Source organism: Panthera leo, chromosome B1, assembly GCF_018350215.1.
Source record: "Panthera leo isolate Ple1 chromosome B1, P.leo_Ple1_pat1.1, whole genome shotgun sequence".
NCBI lineage: Eukaryota > Metazoa > Chordata > Mammalia > Carnivora > Felidae > Panthera > Panthera leo.
This window is the reverse complement of record NC_056682.1, coordinates 187,121,181-187,135,484: the sequence shown is the minus strand read 5'-3', so window position 1 is coordinate 187,135,484 and position 14,304 is coordinate 187,121,181. Positions and strand designations below refer to the sequence as shown.

Below are 14,304 nucleotides of genomic sequence, written 5' to 3'. Positions count from 1 at the left end.
TACTGACATGAACGGATTAACCATGTAAACAACCACACAGTGTAACTGTGTATACACTGCAGCCTGAACCACCACATCATGTAGTAATAGGAACCATCATATACATAATAATATTCATAATAATGGGACGCTTGGGTGGCTCAGTCCGTTGAGCGTCTAATTCTTGATCTCAGCTCAGGTCACGGTCATGGGATTAAACCCTGCAGTGGGCTCTGTGCTGAGTGTGGAGCCTGCTTGGGATTCTCTCTCTCCCTTTCTCTCTGCACCTCCTCTGTGCACGTGCTCACTCTTTCTCTTTCTCTCTCTAAAAAAAAATGTTTAAATAATAATAATAATAATGTTCAGTACCACAGTGTTAACTATCACACAAGTTTTTTTCTGTGCAGGTCATACAATCTTTGAAACTTTTCCATAAACCCAGAATGACTCCAAAATAAAAGTTATGCTCAAGAAAGATTTCACTAAGTTGTATTGTCTTCAGTTTTCAAACATCCTCCTGTTCCAGCAGCCTATTACAATATCTCAACCTAAATATGTCAAAATAATTATTGTAGTTAAGTTGAAATTTGATTCTGAGCTTTCTTACTAAAAATTGTGAAACAAGCAATTACAGAATTCCTAGTATTAGAAAGAATGAAACTTACTAGTTCCTTAGCACAAGCATAAGCTTTTCCCGGAAAAATCATCTCAAGTGAGACTTTATTAATGGGACACCAAGTGCTATGGAGGGCAATGTTCTCAGAGGCAAGTGCAATGATAAATTTCAAAAGGTCTTTGAAGTGACTTTCCATGGAAGTTAAAGGTAAAGCTGCACAATAATTCCAGGAAAGCAATTCCCAAAAGGCTAAATAAGCTAATGCTAGATGTATAAACAGCCTGGTGGCACAGCGTGATAAGGTTACAATGCAGATCTCCTGGGAGGGAGGCAGAAGGCATGCTCCGTTCACCATTCTCCACAATTTCGTCTTCCTTCGGGAGGGCTTCTGTTTGGAGCTGGGAAGCAGAGAGCTCAAAGTGGGCTCTGATCTAACCTAGAATACAAAGATTCTGAGTAGCTAACCGGAGATAATACCTATGAAATGAAGAGACAGGGTTACAGGATTGTACATAAGAAGGGAAAACTTCTTGAATTTCACACTTAATTGATAAAACAATGGACACATTACTCAGTCTCTTTCAACAGTGGATAATGATGACTGCCTTGCAGAACTGTCGTGAGCACCTAGAAATCCACCTGGCCGATAATGATTACTGACGGTAATAACACTTACAGACAACAACACTAGCTGTCACGTGGAGTGCTTGCTCAAGTCATGCTCGCATGTACATACTGAACCCTTTAGAGTTATCATCTTCCTTAATCTTCATTATTACCCAATATTGTTGGTATTTTCTCATTTCTTCAGAAGAAGAAACAGACCTAGAGAGTTAAAACAACTTACGGAGGGCACAAAGCTAGTATTTGTCACAGCCAAATCTGAATTCAAAGGTCAGCTTCAAAACTGACTAGCTAAGTCACCTTGGGTAAGTTATTCAACTTCTATGTGCCTTCGTTTCTATACCTGTGAAATGGGATAATAACAATACTTCCTTCATGGGGTTGTTGCAGGATTACACGAAACAAGAAATATAACATGTTTAACACACAGTAAATCTTCAACGAATGACAGGTTTTTATATTATGTAAACATCAGATGGGAAGGAGTTAAGGCTAACACTTTGTAAAAATGGAGGCAAGGACTTAACCAAACTTTCACTTGGATCAAAGGCTACCAGAGCTCTCGCTGGGAAGCAAATTGTAGTAAAACTAGACTTTTCCTCAGAAGGCAGCAATATATCTGATGTAACATATGGACAGCATTTAATGTAGTCTTCAAGGTTTTATGAATCATAACCACCATTACCAACATACCGTTTTTGTCCCTAATCGAATATACATCAAGGAACTTCAGACCACAGAAAGAGGTACAACACCAAGGGTCCTCCATTTGCAAGATTAATATCCCTGATTAAGGTTCCATTTCTCTTTAAATATTATAAGAATGCTCATGTCCTATTTCCATTATTTCTGCCATATATTCATGTAACAGATTTTAATATTATAAATTTTCTTTAAGGTGAATCACTTTTTTATTAATTCAGACTCTACTGAACTACTAAAAAAAAAGTACCATCCATAATTAATATCTGTGTATGTGGATCATGACCTTAAGAAAATCGAGATGATACTAAAATAAATTGAGAGTTTAAGAAAAACCAAGCAGCAGGCTTACGTTTTAAAGACACCACTGAACTAGGCATTGAAATGGATTTGGATGCCAAACACTGTTGGAATCTCTTCTATACTTACCTTCAAGTGATCAGCTTTAACATCTACTGGAACAGAGAAAAATATGACCTCCCACAACCAATCATTTTATCTTTGTATTCAGGTTCACCATGAAACCAAAAGTGTGCCACCTCCATGTAATAGCTTCAGTGTGTCTGACTCAGGGCAACTTTCTTGCCTCATACTTACAAAACCTAAGTTGTTATTATATACACTTCTTTTTGAAATGGGACAAGATTCTATTAGTTTTCAGGAAAATATAAATTAAAACTACAAGACAGAATTACTATACACTCAACACAATGGCTAAATTTTAAGAAGACAGACAATATCAAAAGCTGGTAAAATATGGAGAACAACTGAATTGTCCTGCCATTGGTAAAGTAAGTTTGTACAAATACCCTGTACAAAACTTTGGCAATATCTGTCAAGCTAAACCCATGTCTATCATATGACCCAGCAAATCCATTTCTACTTAAACACCCAACACAGTTGGGTTTTTGTGTTCACACCAATGAAAACAACCTAAGTATTTATGAAAGGTAGATAATGCATGTAATGCATAATTAAACTATAGTATATTCACACCAGGAAAGCTACACAGCTGTGAGAGTGATCAATCTACAAATGCCCACAGCAGGATAGTTGCAGACATAATACTGAAAGAGAGTAGCTGTGATCTTTCCTCTTTCATCTTTGATTTTATCTATTTGGGTCCTCTTTTTCAGAAGTCTGGCTAGGGGGTTATCAATTTTGTTTATTCTTTCAAAAAACCAGGTCTTAGTTTCATTGATCTGTTCTACTGGTTTTTTGTTTTGTTTTTGTGTGTGTGTGTTTTGTTTTGTTTTGTTTTTAGATTCTATATTGTTTATTTCTGCTCTAATCTTTATTATTTCCCTTCTTCAGCTGGCTTTGGGCTTTCTTTGCTGCTGTGTTTCTAGTTCCTTTAGGTGTAAGGTTAGGTTCTTTATTTGGGACCTTTCTTGCTTCTTGAGATAGGCTTAATTTGCAATTTATTTTCTTCTTAAGACTGCCTTTGCTACATGTTTTCATTTTCATTTGTTTCCATGTATTTGAAAATTTCTTCTTCAATTTCCTGGTTAACCCATTTATTCCTTAGTAGGATGTCTTTAACCTCCACATATTGAGGGCTTTCCAAATTTTTTCTTATACTTGATTTCAAATTTCGTACTATTGATTTCAATTTTCATCTGAAAATATGCATGGTATGGTCTCAGTCTTTTTATACCTGTTGAGGGCTGATTTGTGACCCAATATGTGATCTATTCTGGAGAACGTTCCAGGTGCACTTGAGATGAATGTGTATTTTGTTGCTTTAGGATAACATGTTCTGAAAATATCTGTTAAGTCCATATGGTCCAGTATGTCATTCAGAGCCATTGTTTCCTGGTTGATTTTCTGCTGAGATTATCTGTCCATTCTGTAAGGGAAGTATTAAAGTCTCCTATAGTTATGGTATGAGAATGGCAACACAAATGGGTTTCTACTCTTTAATTCCACTTACCTAAATTTCACATTTTTCACATGTATAATTCCATAAAAAATTCTAGCAGATACAAAGAATATCTCTGCTTATGAGATTGCATATTTACCACCTTATTTGAGAGGGTTCTGACCCTGATGATTTTCTATAAATATATTATTTAATTTGCTCAGATTTGACACAAATCGAATCATAATTTAATTGAATTTAAAGTGAAGGGTACTGGTTGAAATTTGTAAGTAAAACAATTAATTATTTTTTTATTTTCATTTGAGAGAGAGAGAGAGAGAGAGACAGAGCGTGAGACTGGCAGGGGCAAAGAGAGAGGGAGACACAGAATCTGAAGCAGGCTCCAGGCTCCACGCTATCAGCACAGAGCCCAATGCGGGGCTCGAACTCACAAACTGTGAGATCATGACCTGAGCCGAAGTCAGACACTTAACCAACTGAGCCACCCAGGCACCCCAAATAAAACAATTAAACCTTTCTCTAAGTTACATACTGTATATATTTTTTTGATATTCATATCTCCAGTTTTTCTTTGGACAGAATCCCACTGGTCTCAAATTTCAAGTATGTTCTGTTATTAAAAAAGTAGCTTTATCGGAAATATTTAATTTAGTGTAGATGGCAAATATGGAGTACAGAAACCACCACCCTCCGCTGGAATGCTCACAGAGGATATGACAAATCAGCCACATATTCTACTCCATTCTGTTGGGAGTCTCCATCTTCTAGTCAAACAGCAGTTCAGAGAGACAGGAGGTATAGAACAGAGTTAATAGAAGATATGGCGATACTTTTCATTTTCCATCACCCATTTGTTTAACCCAAATTAGTCTTTACGCTGCATAGTCGCCCTCCTGTTCTGCTGCTCCAACCAGACTAGTGCAATCTGTTAGGGCAGGGTGGGGAATCCACGCTGCCGGGTCAGGGGGCAGGTGCACCTTTTATAGCTCAGGGTTCCCTCCAAGCACCATTGCCAAAGAGGGCCAGGAAATAGAACATGGATGGGCCACGGCTGTATTTATTTCCTACACGGGCTCCAATCAAGGTCAGCAGGGGAGTAGTGGAAGGTCATCTATACTCAGGGCACTCCCCAGAACGCGGCACCAAAGCAGCCTTTTAATACAATCTCAAATTCTTCTCCTTTCTCTGATTGTGAGAAATCCCTTTTATTTATTTTTAAGTTATATTTATTTATTTTAACTTTTATTTTTTTTTGAGAGAGAGCGAGCGTGAGAGCATGGGGGAGGGGCAGAGAGGATCCAAAGAGGGCTCTGTACTGACATCAGAGAGACCAACGAGGGCTCCAACCCATGCCCTGAGATCATGACGGGAGACGAAGTCAGACTTCCAACCATCTAAGCCACCCAGGCGCCCTGAGAAAGGCCTTTTAAACTCTTCCAGACCTCCTGTGGTGGAAGACTAATAAGACCACACGTGGACCTACCTCTCATCACTCCTCACGTCTCTGGCGGATGTTCTTTCTCATTATAATGCTATTATAATCGGCTGGTATCTCTTAAAACCAGGGCACCAGAGGGGCTTTGGCCCAGCCTTTCACTCGCTTTAGTCATATTCTTTCTATGCTCTCAGCTGCTCTCAGCTGCACGCTCAAAATATGCAAACTATTCCTAGTCAGCATGTTTTCTCTTCTTTTTGCAAGGTCTAACCTGAACATTGCTACAAAACAAAGCACGCCTCTGAGCAAGACATCCCACTCATCACGAAGAGCCGGCCCAGTAAGAAGCTGCCAGTCCCTCACCCAGCTCACCACCGACATTCGAAAGCCATTCCCCTTGTGACGCCCTCACTTCCTGCTTCCTTCCCATACTTCACCTCTTCACTCCTGCCCACCTGTCTGGCTTCACGTTCACCCATCAGATCACCAAATCTGATTTTGCTCCTGTAGTACCAATCATGCCTCTCTTCTGAGACAACAGCATTTGCCCACAGGCCCGTGCAGATGCGTGGTTTCTGGGGATAATAACTGCAGAAGGAATAATATAGAAAAAGAAACACTGCGAGCACGAGACAAAGATGCCTGTTTTTTGTGGCTGAGCTTTCCGGCCATCCGGACCTTAGAAAGCCCTAAAACATCTTATCACCTACTAACTAGTTCCTCCTGGCTCACTCAGCTCCAGCCACAAGAGCCTCATCAAAGCTTCCAGAACACGTTAGCCCCTCTGGGCTTTTGTACTTGCAATTCCTGCAGCCTGGACTGCTTCTCCCTCAGGCATCTGCCTGGCTCGCTCCAGTGCTCCTTCATGTCTTTATTCAAACATGCCCTTCTCAGTGAGGTGGTCTCTGATGACCCCAGCTAAAATGGAACATTCCATTCCCCCCGTGTCCCATCCCCCTTTCCTGCTTTACTTTCCTCCCTAGCATTTATCAACTATTTGTAATACAAGGTATTTTAGGAAGACTTATTGATTTTGCTTGTCCAACTGTTTCCGCTTTTGGAATGTAAGCCCCGTGAGCAGAAGGATTTTGCCTCCTTCACCTGCTGTGTGCCCTAGAGCAGAGCCTGACACATGTTAGGTACTCAATACATATTTGTTGGCTCAATAAATCAATGACCTGGTAATAAAGTGTTAAAACAGGAAGTAGAAACCTATTAGAATGTATTTTAGTCAGCTTGGGCTGCTACTATAACATAATACCTTAGACAGGTGGCTTAAATAGCAGATATTTATTTCTCACAGTTCTGGAGGCTGGAAGTCCGAGATCAAGGTGCTGGCAGATTCAGTTCCTGGTGAGGGTCTATTTCCTGGTTCATCGGCAGCTGTCCTCTTGCTGTGGCTCATATTGCCTTTCCTTTATGAGTGTAAGTGAAGAGATCTCTCTTCTTTCTTCTTCTTACAGGGTAGTAACCCCATCATGTGAACCCCACCCTCATGATTTCATCTAAACCCAATTACATCCCACTGGCCCCAGCATTAAATACTATTACACTGGGGTTTGGGGCTTCAATATAGGAATGGGAGTAGGAAGGGATGCCTGAGTAGCTCAGTCTATTAAACATTCAATTCAATTTCAACTCAGGTCATGATCTCAGGATTCATGAGTTCGAGCCCTGCTTCAGGCTCCTAGTTGGCAGTGGGGAGCCTGCTTGCAATTCTCTCTCTTTCCCTCTCTCTCTGCCCCTCCCCTGCTTGCTCTCTCTCAAAATAAATAAATAAACTTTTAAAAACAAGGAATGGGGATAGAGTGATATAAACACTCAATCACTATGGGGTGCCTGGGTGGCTCAGTCAGTTAAGCGTCCGACTTCAGCTCAGGTCATGATCTCACAGTTTGGGGGTTTGAGCACCATGTCAGGCTCTGTGCTGACAGCTTAGATCCTGGAACCTGCTTCAGATTCTATGTCTCCCTCTCTCTCTGCCCCTCCCCTGTTTGCACTCTGTCTCTCTCTCTCTCTCTCTCTCAAAAATAAACATTAAAAAAATTAAACATTCAGTCAGTAACAGAATATAAGCTTGATAGCAGCAATTTTGTCTCTTTTTGTTTACTGATGTAGTCCTTACATCTAGAATAGTGCCTGGCATATAATAATCACTCAGGAAATATTTATTAAATAAGAACAGGAGAAATTGTAATGTAATTGTCAAGCTAAAATGCAAGGGCCATCATCAAATCACAGAAGTAACAGTAATATATACGGATGCAATTTTTGCTCTCTAAACATAGGGATTTCATCAAGACTATTAGTTAAGATGTTGGTTTTTATGCTGCTAGAGGAGACCCAAGTAAACTGTGGTTTAAGCTGGGGAGCCAAATATAATGAACTAGATAGATGTGTATTTCTCTCTTATGTAACAATCCAACCTGATAGAGCAGTTCAATTCTGCCAAGTCCTCAGAGGTCAGAATGCTTACTATTTTGCTGCTCTCCCATCTTTAAGGTGGCCTGCATCTCTGGTACAAGACGGCTTCCTTTCCTTGTCTGCAAAACAGACACCTGGAGAGGAAGAGGGTAGGAGATACCTTGCATTACAGGGCACTCCTGGAAGTTATGCCCAGTGATACCATCTAGGACATATCTACAAGTTTTGCTCATATCGCATTGACTAGAAATGAATCGTGGTCACATCAAGCTATAACTTAGAAAGGAAAATTTAATCTCTATTTTGAACTATAAATCCAGGCTTTTATTATGATAGAAGCAGAGGTGAGTAGATCTGGGGGAGAAGCAGCAGTCTATGCCATGGCATACAATTTAAAATGACTATGTAGGGGTGCCTGGGTGGCTCGGTCGGTTGAGCGTCCGACTTCGGCTCAGGTCATGATCTCACTGTCCGTGAGTTCGATCCCCGCGTCGGGCTCTGTGCTGACCGCTCAGAGCCTGGAGCCTGTTTCAGATTCTGTGTCTCCCTCTCTCTCTCCCCTCCCCTGTTCATGCTCTGTCTCTCTCTGTCTCAAAAATAAATAAACGTTAAAAAAAAATTTTTAATGACTATGTAGAATTAAGACACACGTTGTATAATTAGTTATTGAAGCTGGATCCTACACAGAGTTTCATTGCACTATTTTCTCTAACCAATGTCTGTTTGAAAATTTCATGGGTAAGAGTTCTAAAAATTAATTGCCTCAGCCCATATTGTGGGATTTTGATGGTGTTTGAGTTAAAAGGAGGATTTGTCAACTTCAGTGAGAACACAGTAAGCAAACAAAGGTTTAAGTGCTTGCTTGTCAGGACTTTCCTTCTCTTGCTGCAGTTGAAGACATCGGGAGGAACCTGAACTAGGCTGCTGAAGGGTGAGAGTCCATACTGTTAACCTTAAAAATAAAACTGTCAGTTATTTTACCAGCAAAAATCGGTTCATGCAGGAATAGCGGAGAATTGCAACACAAAAGAAGCAAGCTATGGGAAATCCAGCAAAGGAGAGGAACAGTATTTTATGGAGAAGGAGGAAATTGGGTGAGGCTGTTTGAACAAAAGCCCATTGGAAAAAAGCAAGAATTTAAGATGATGGTTTTTCATTGGCTGAGTTGCAAGGGTAGTCCATTTCTTGTAGGAGATGCAATGTGTACCTTTTCCCTGTCCAGGCCTGTAATTGACAATTCTTCCTGCAATTGACAAGTTGTATGGCTCCCCTTCCAGCTTCCCAACTCCACTTTAATGTGGTTTCCCATTATTAATTTCCACAATATGGAGGAAGATGGGAGATACCTCAGCTGACAGCTTGCCTCCCACCAGATATGTGAGTGAAGTCATTCTGGATCATCCAGCTGAATTCACAACACTAGCCAATCAGAGACCTATGACAGACATCAGCAGAGAGAAGCTAGATAACTAGATGTCATCCAAGGATAGAAAGGGGTCGGGATAGATGGGGCTTTGCAAGACTCCTGAGGAGATGGGCAACTTATGTGGTTCTGCAAAGCTTCACCTGAGCCAGCCACCATCAAAAAGCAGAAACAAACAAAAACTTGACCTGATAATTCTTTGAAATTCCTCAATCTCTAGGTCATTCTGGTGTCCTCCCCAGAGGACAAGTACCTGGAATAAGGATTCTGTTTCTAAGAGACAATTTTTGATTCAGGCTCTTCCAAGCAATGCCTGTCCCACCCCGATTGTGCTCTAGGGGCCTGCCAGGGGGCCCCCCACACACCTGCTGCTCCCACTGGTTCTGCTCCAATGTACAGAAAAGGAAAGTGGGTGCTTTTGGTTATTCTTTTTAAAGACCTTGGGATACAGCTTAATAAATCTGGAATTTGATTTTGTAAATATCCCTTTCTTGTTGCAGTGTTTAAGTTCATCCCTAACCTAAAGCCTCAAACAGAGTACCTGCCCTCTTGCAAATGAGATTTTTGCATTTAGGACTCTAAAGGGTTTACTGGGACATCACTTCTCAGAGAACAACTTGCTAGCTCTGCGGGCTAATGTAAATTCTCCCATTCATAAATTTTGGCACCTTAGCAACTTGAGGAAACTGAGGCCCATTTCCTTCATATATGCAGTGAGGATAATAATAAGGCCACTAAAACCAGCCCTAGTGAAAAATGCATCAAAACATAAGTGAAAGTGATCTTTAACTATACACATAAGGGTTTTTTTTTCAAGTTTCTATTTCTCCTTAAAATTAATGTTTGTAGGGATTGAGGGACAATTTTCCTTAAGTTCTAGAAAGTTCTTCCTTGGCTTCAATCCTACTGGTGATAAAATGAGGATTGCATTCAGAGTTTTACACTGTGTTCTTCTGACTCTGCATCCACCCATGATTGTAAGACCACCAGTTCCCTTTATTGAATATTGTATCCTTATAAACTCCTGGGGCTCCTCAGAGGTATTTCCTGAGTGCTTAGCATTTTAGTCCTTTCCAATACAAGGTGGCTTATGCCATGGTTATTCTTGCTCCTTCCCTCTCTAATAATCTGCAAGGCCTCAGAGTCTCACAAAGCAGTCACCACAGTCCAGGACATCTCTGTAAGAGAACTACAGTGGCTCAGGTCAAACATGGAAGATGTTGATGTGCAATTTCTGTTCTTGCCTTTTGGTTCTTGCTTCCACCTTCTTATCGTCAGCCCGACATTGCCTCTGTTTGGAAATTAGTCCCATTTTTTTTCTTTTAACATAGCATACATTACTATCCCAAGACATCAGTCTTAGCTGGGAGTGCTGTCAGATGTCATCTCCATAATGAAGGGAAGACAGGCTCTCACCACCTTCATATTACACTCAGTTCCATGGGTCTTGGTGCTCGGCTTCTGGTGCTCCCACTTCTTAGTGAGAATTTGATGAGCCTGCCCTTCTTTTTATACATATATATATATATAAAAATTTTTTAGAGAGGGAGGGAGTGAGGCGAGGGAGAGAGAGAATCTTAAGTAGGCTCCACGTCCTGGCACAGAGCTTGACACAGGGCTGGATCTTGCCATTGTGACATCATGATGTGAGCTAAAATCAAGAATCAGATACTTAACCAACTGAGCCACGTAGGTGCCTTCTGATTCATTTTATCCCTTTCTTCAGTATACTCAGCCACGAGTGCATGACACTGAGCTGGAATGTAATTTACAACAAGGACATTGTACCCCAAATCTCCTTCCTCTCTGATCTGAGGCATGTTATTGAATTAAGCTAGTATTTTTCATTTCTTCCTTCCCTCATCAAAATTCTACATACGGATGTGCTTTTGCCCTTCATGCATATGGACTCGCACCATCACTCCCTGTGCCCAGGCACTTATAAATTCTAAGAAGGACACAGCCCTGGCCAAATCTAAAACAGCCACCACGCTTCTTTTTGAGTTGTAGAAGTAGCAATCTCTTTTCACAACCTTACACGAGAAATGAAATTCCATGGATTTGTGAGCTAGTTAAACTATTTAGGTCACTCAAGTTTGTCATTTGCCAATACCTATGGATTACTACTAGGTATGGAGCAAGCATAATTGGGATTTGTTACAAGTACCATGTAAACTCTGAACTTGATAAATGTCACCATGTAATCATCTTTCATGGGAGAGAAAATTGGAATATTGTGATTAGCTGCATGTTCTCCTTTCTCATAATATTTCTTGCTTCTTTTCTTCCTGATTTTTAGTCTTATTTCTGGATCTTAATAAACTCAAAATAGATTGTTTACTGCTTAAAATTTCTTTGTTTTATGCTTTGAGGTATACCAAGATAAAAAAAAAAAGTTACCAGTCAATCAAACATACCAAGTCTTTGCTATAAAAAGAGAGAAAAATATTCAGGATATTCTAGACATAAAACTATTCCAATTTTTAATCCTGTTTTACAGAAATTGGAGACTTGGCTCTAAATTTAGCTGGCTCTGACCTGCTTCACCTAGACTCACTTACCATTAACAATGAGAAAGAATTTTAAAACTCCCCAATTCCTGTCAGTTCGTGTTATTAATAAAAAGCATTTCCTTAATCCTTCACCTAAAAGCAGTTTCACTATAGTTTCAAAGTTCATGGGGAGAATTCTGCTCCAAATGTTATCATTTTTTAAAGAAAACTTTATTTCAAAAGAAATGGAAATTAAGCAACTTGATAACACTATGTTTATAAACTATTCACTTTTTAAAAAGGAAATTCAAAGGGACAGTAGGTTCATCTCATGAATTTGTCCTAAAAATTGCAACTGTTTCTTTCAAGACTTGTGGAACAGCAGGTGGCCAAGGGGTCATCTTTATTAAAATAAAAGCTTTTGACCCTGAGTCACCAGCCTTTGAATTTTCCTCTGGAGGGGGAAAGAGTTAATTTATATTTTTTTCCATTTTTTTCCATTTTTTTCCCATGAAGAAAAGGCCTGAGGCTCTGAATTACTGAGCTTAATGCCAAGACTGCAAAAAAATAATGAGAACCTAATTATAGACTATTTCATCAACATCTCAAAGGGCTTCATACCTGTTAAAATACCACTGTACCCTTCCTGTGTAGATAAGCATGTGGTTTGGTGTGAGAGCAAGAAACTAAATCTCTTTGCAAACACCTTTTCCTATTTGTTTAACTTTGTCTTAATTTCTTTGCATTCCATTCAGTACCACAAATTAAGAGGCTGGTACTTAGCCACTCTGGCCATGCCACTCCAAATAGAGCTTGACACGCCAGCTAAAGAAAAAGCCCCCAGGAGCAGCTTACAGGTCTGTCTCCCATGACCCCCCTTTGACCAAGAATGTGGTCCTCAGGCAGTATGTATTTCAGTCCTATCACTTTGATATAAGTAAATCTTCATCCTTTGAAGGGAGGGACTGAGCAGAGGGAATGAGGCAAATTCAACCTGAACTAAGGCTGATGATGCAGGGTACTTTTGGTAATAGAACTACATTGGAAAGAGCTGGTATCAAAGAGACATCTGTGTTGGGGAAATATTATTGGCAATAAGTCCAATTCCTATAGTGACCATTAAAAAATGATAACGTATTTGGAGATACACGTTATAATACTTTTTTCGGCCTTTCTGTTTTATAATCATAACTCCATATTTGAAACCAGAGAGTTTTCCAGAGGTCTGTACCTAGGCATCTCAAGGCCAACTTTCATTCTAAACCTAATAATTATTATGAGATCATATGAAGTATGAATCTTAGCCCTAAGTGTAATCTCCCTATCTCTGAGTCCACCCAAATATTCATTTTAACCTTTACTATTATATTTTTATTTGCTTTGAATGGTCTTAGAATGAGGGAAGTTGGCATACACCTAAAGAAAGAGAACATAGCTGAATAAACAAGCTAAATGAGTCAGACACTGCAAAAGGAGTAGGGGCCACAAAGAATAATGAGACACTGTTCCTGTTCTTGAAGAACCTACAGACTAATGAAAGAAAAACAGTAACAGAGAAACATGATTTCACCATAATATGACAAGTACTATAGAAAGATATGCCCTGGATGCAATGAGGGCTCAAAATCAGGGTATTTAGTCCATCCTAGAAGTTCAGGATAGACTTCTTGGAAAAGATAATGTCTAAGCTAAGCCTTAAAATCATAAGTAGGGGAGGGGCCCCTGGGTGGCTCATTCGGCTGAGTGTCCGACTTTGGCTCAGGTCATGATCTCGCAGTCTGTGAGTTCGAGCCCCGTGTCGGGCTCTGTGCTGACAGCTCAGAGCCCAGAACCTGCTTTGGATTCTGTGTCTCCTTCTCTCTCTGCCCTTCCCCAGCTCATGTTCTGTCTCTCTCTCTGTCAAAAATAAATAAACATTTTTAAAAATTTTTTTAAATCATAAGTAGGGGAGAAACACTTCCACTGCAGAGTAAGGACCTCCAAAACTCCATTTCTCCATAAGAGCAATGAGAAAACTGACAAACTATTTTTAAAAGCAACTTTTCAGAACCCTGGGTATTAACTAAAGGCTTATCACAATATGAGGAGTGTTTATTAAGTAAAAACAGCTAAATCATGGTAAGAAAGGTGAGTTTACTGTGCTTTAACCTCGTTCCTGTACTCCTCTTTCCAGCTCTTCAGTAGCCTTGGAAACTAGCATTCTCACAACTATGATAGCTGTGAAAAAACAGCAGTCTAAGAGACACAGGATGGGGCAGAATGGATTTGAAGCACTGCAAAAAAACCCATCCCCACAGAATTGTCACTATTTAACCTTTCTGATGCTCCCTTGTAAAAGTCCCAGTCACAGGGTTTGTCCTCAGGTAACCTGACTCAGCTACGACTCCTTGGGAAAATTTCTTTTTTTTTCTTTTTTTCTTTTTTTACCTGTTTATTTATCATTGGGAGACTGAGAGACACAGAGCGTACAGGGGAGGGGCAGAGACAGGGGGAGACACAGAATCCGAAGCAGTCTCCAGGCGCCGAGCTGTCAGCACAGAGCCCAACACAGGGCTCGAACCTACAAACCGCGAGATCATGACCCGAGCCAAAGTAGGACACTCAACCAACTGAGCCACCCAGGCACACCATCCTTGGGAAAATTTCTAATCCCGGGGCATTTGTCAGAAGTAATCAGCAGCAGTTGTTAACATCATAGCTGCCTAAGCTGGGGATATAAGTTGGGAC

At 40.3% G+C, this 14,304-nt stretch overlaps 1 long non-coding RNA gene across 1 annotated transcript in view; it reads right to left on the bottom strand.

Annotated features, from left to right (window-relative positions):
- Window positions 1–713: 713 nt before the first annotated feature.
- The window catches only part of LOC122218577, a 61,272-nt gene continuing 47,681 nt past the window's right edge, over window positions 714–14,304 (bottom strand). Inside the window, exon 3 of the long non-coding RNA XR_006202012.1 lies at window positions 714–1,031. This is a non-coding gene — a long non-coding RNA (uncharacterized LOC122218577). The remainder of the gene's footprint in view (window positions 1,032–14,304) is intronic.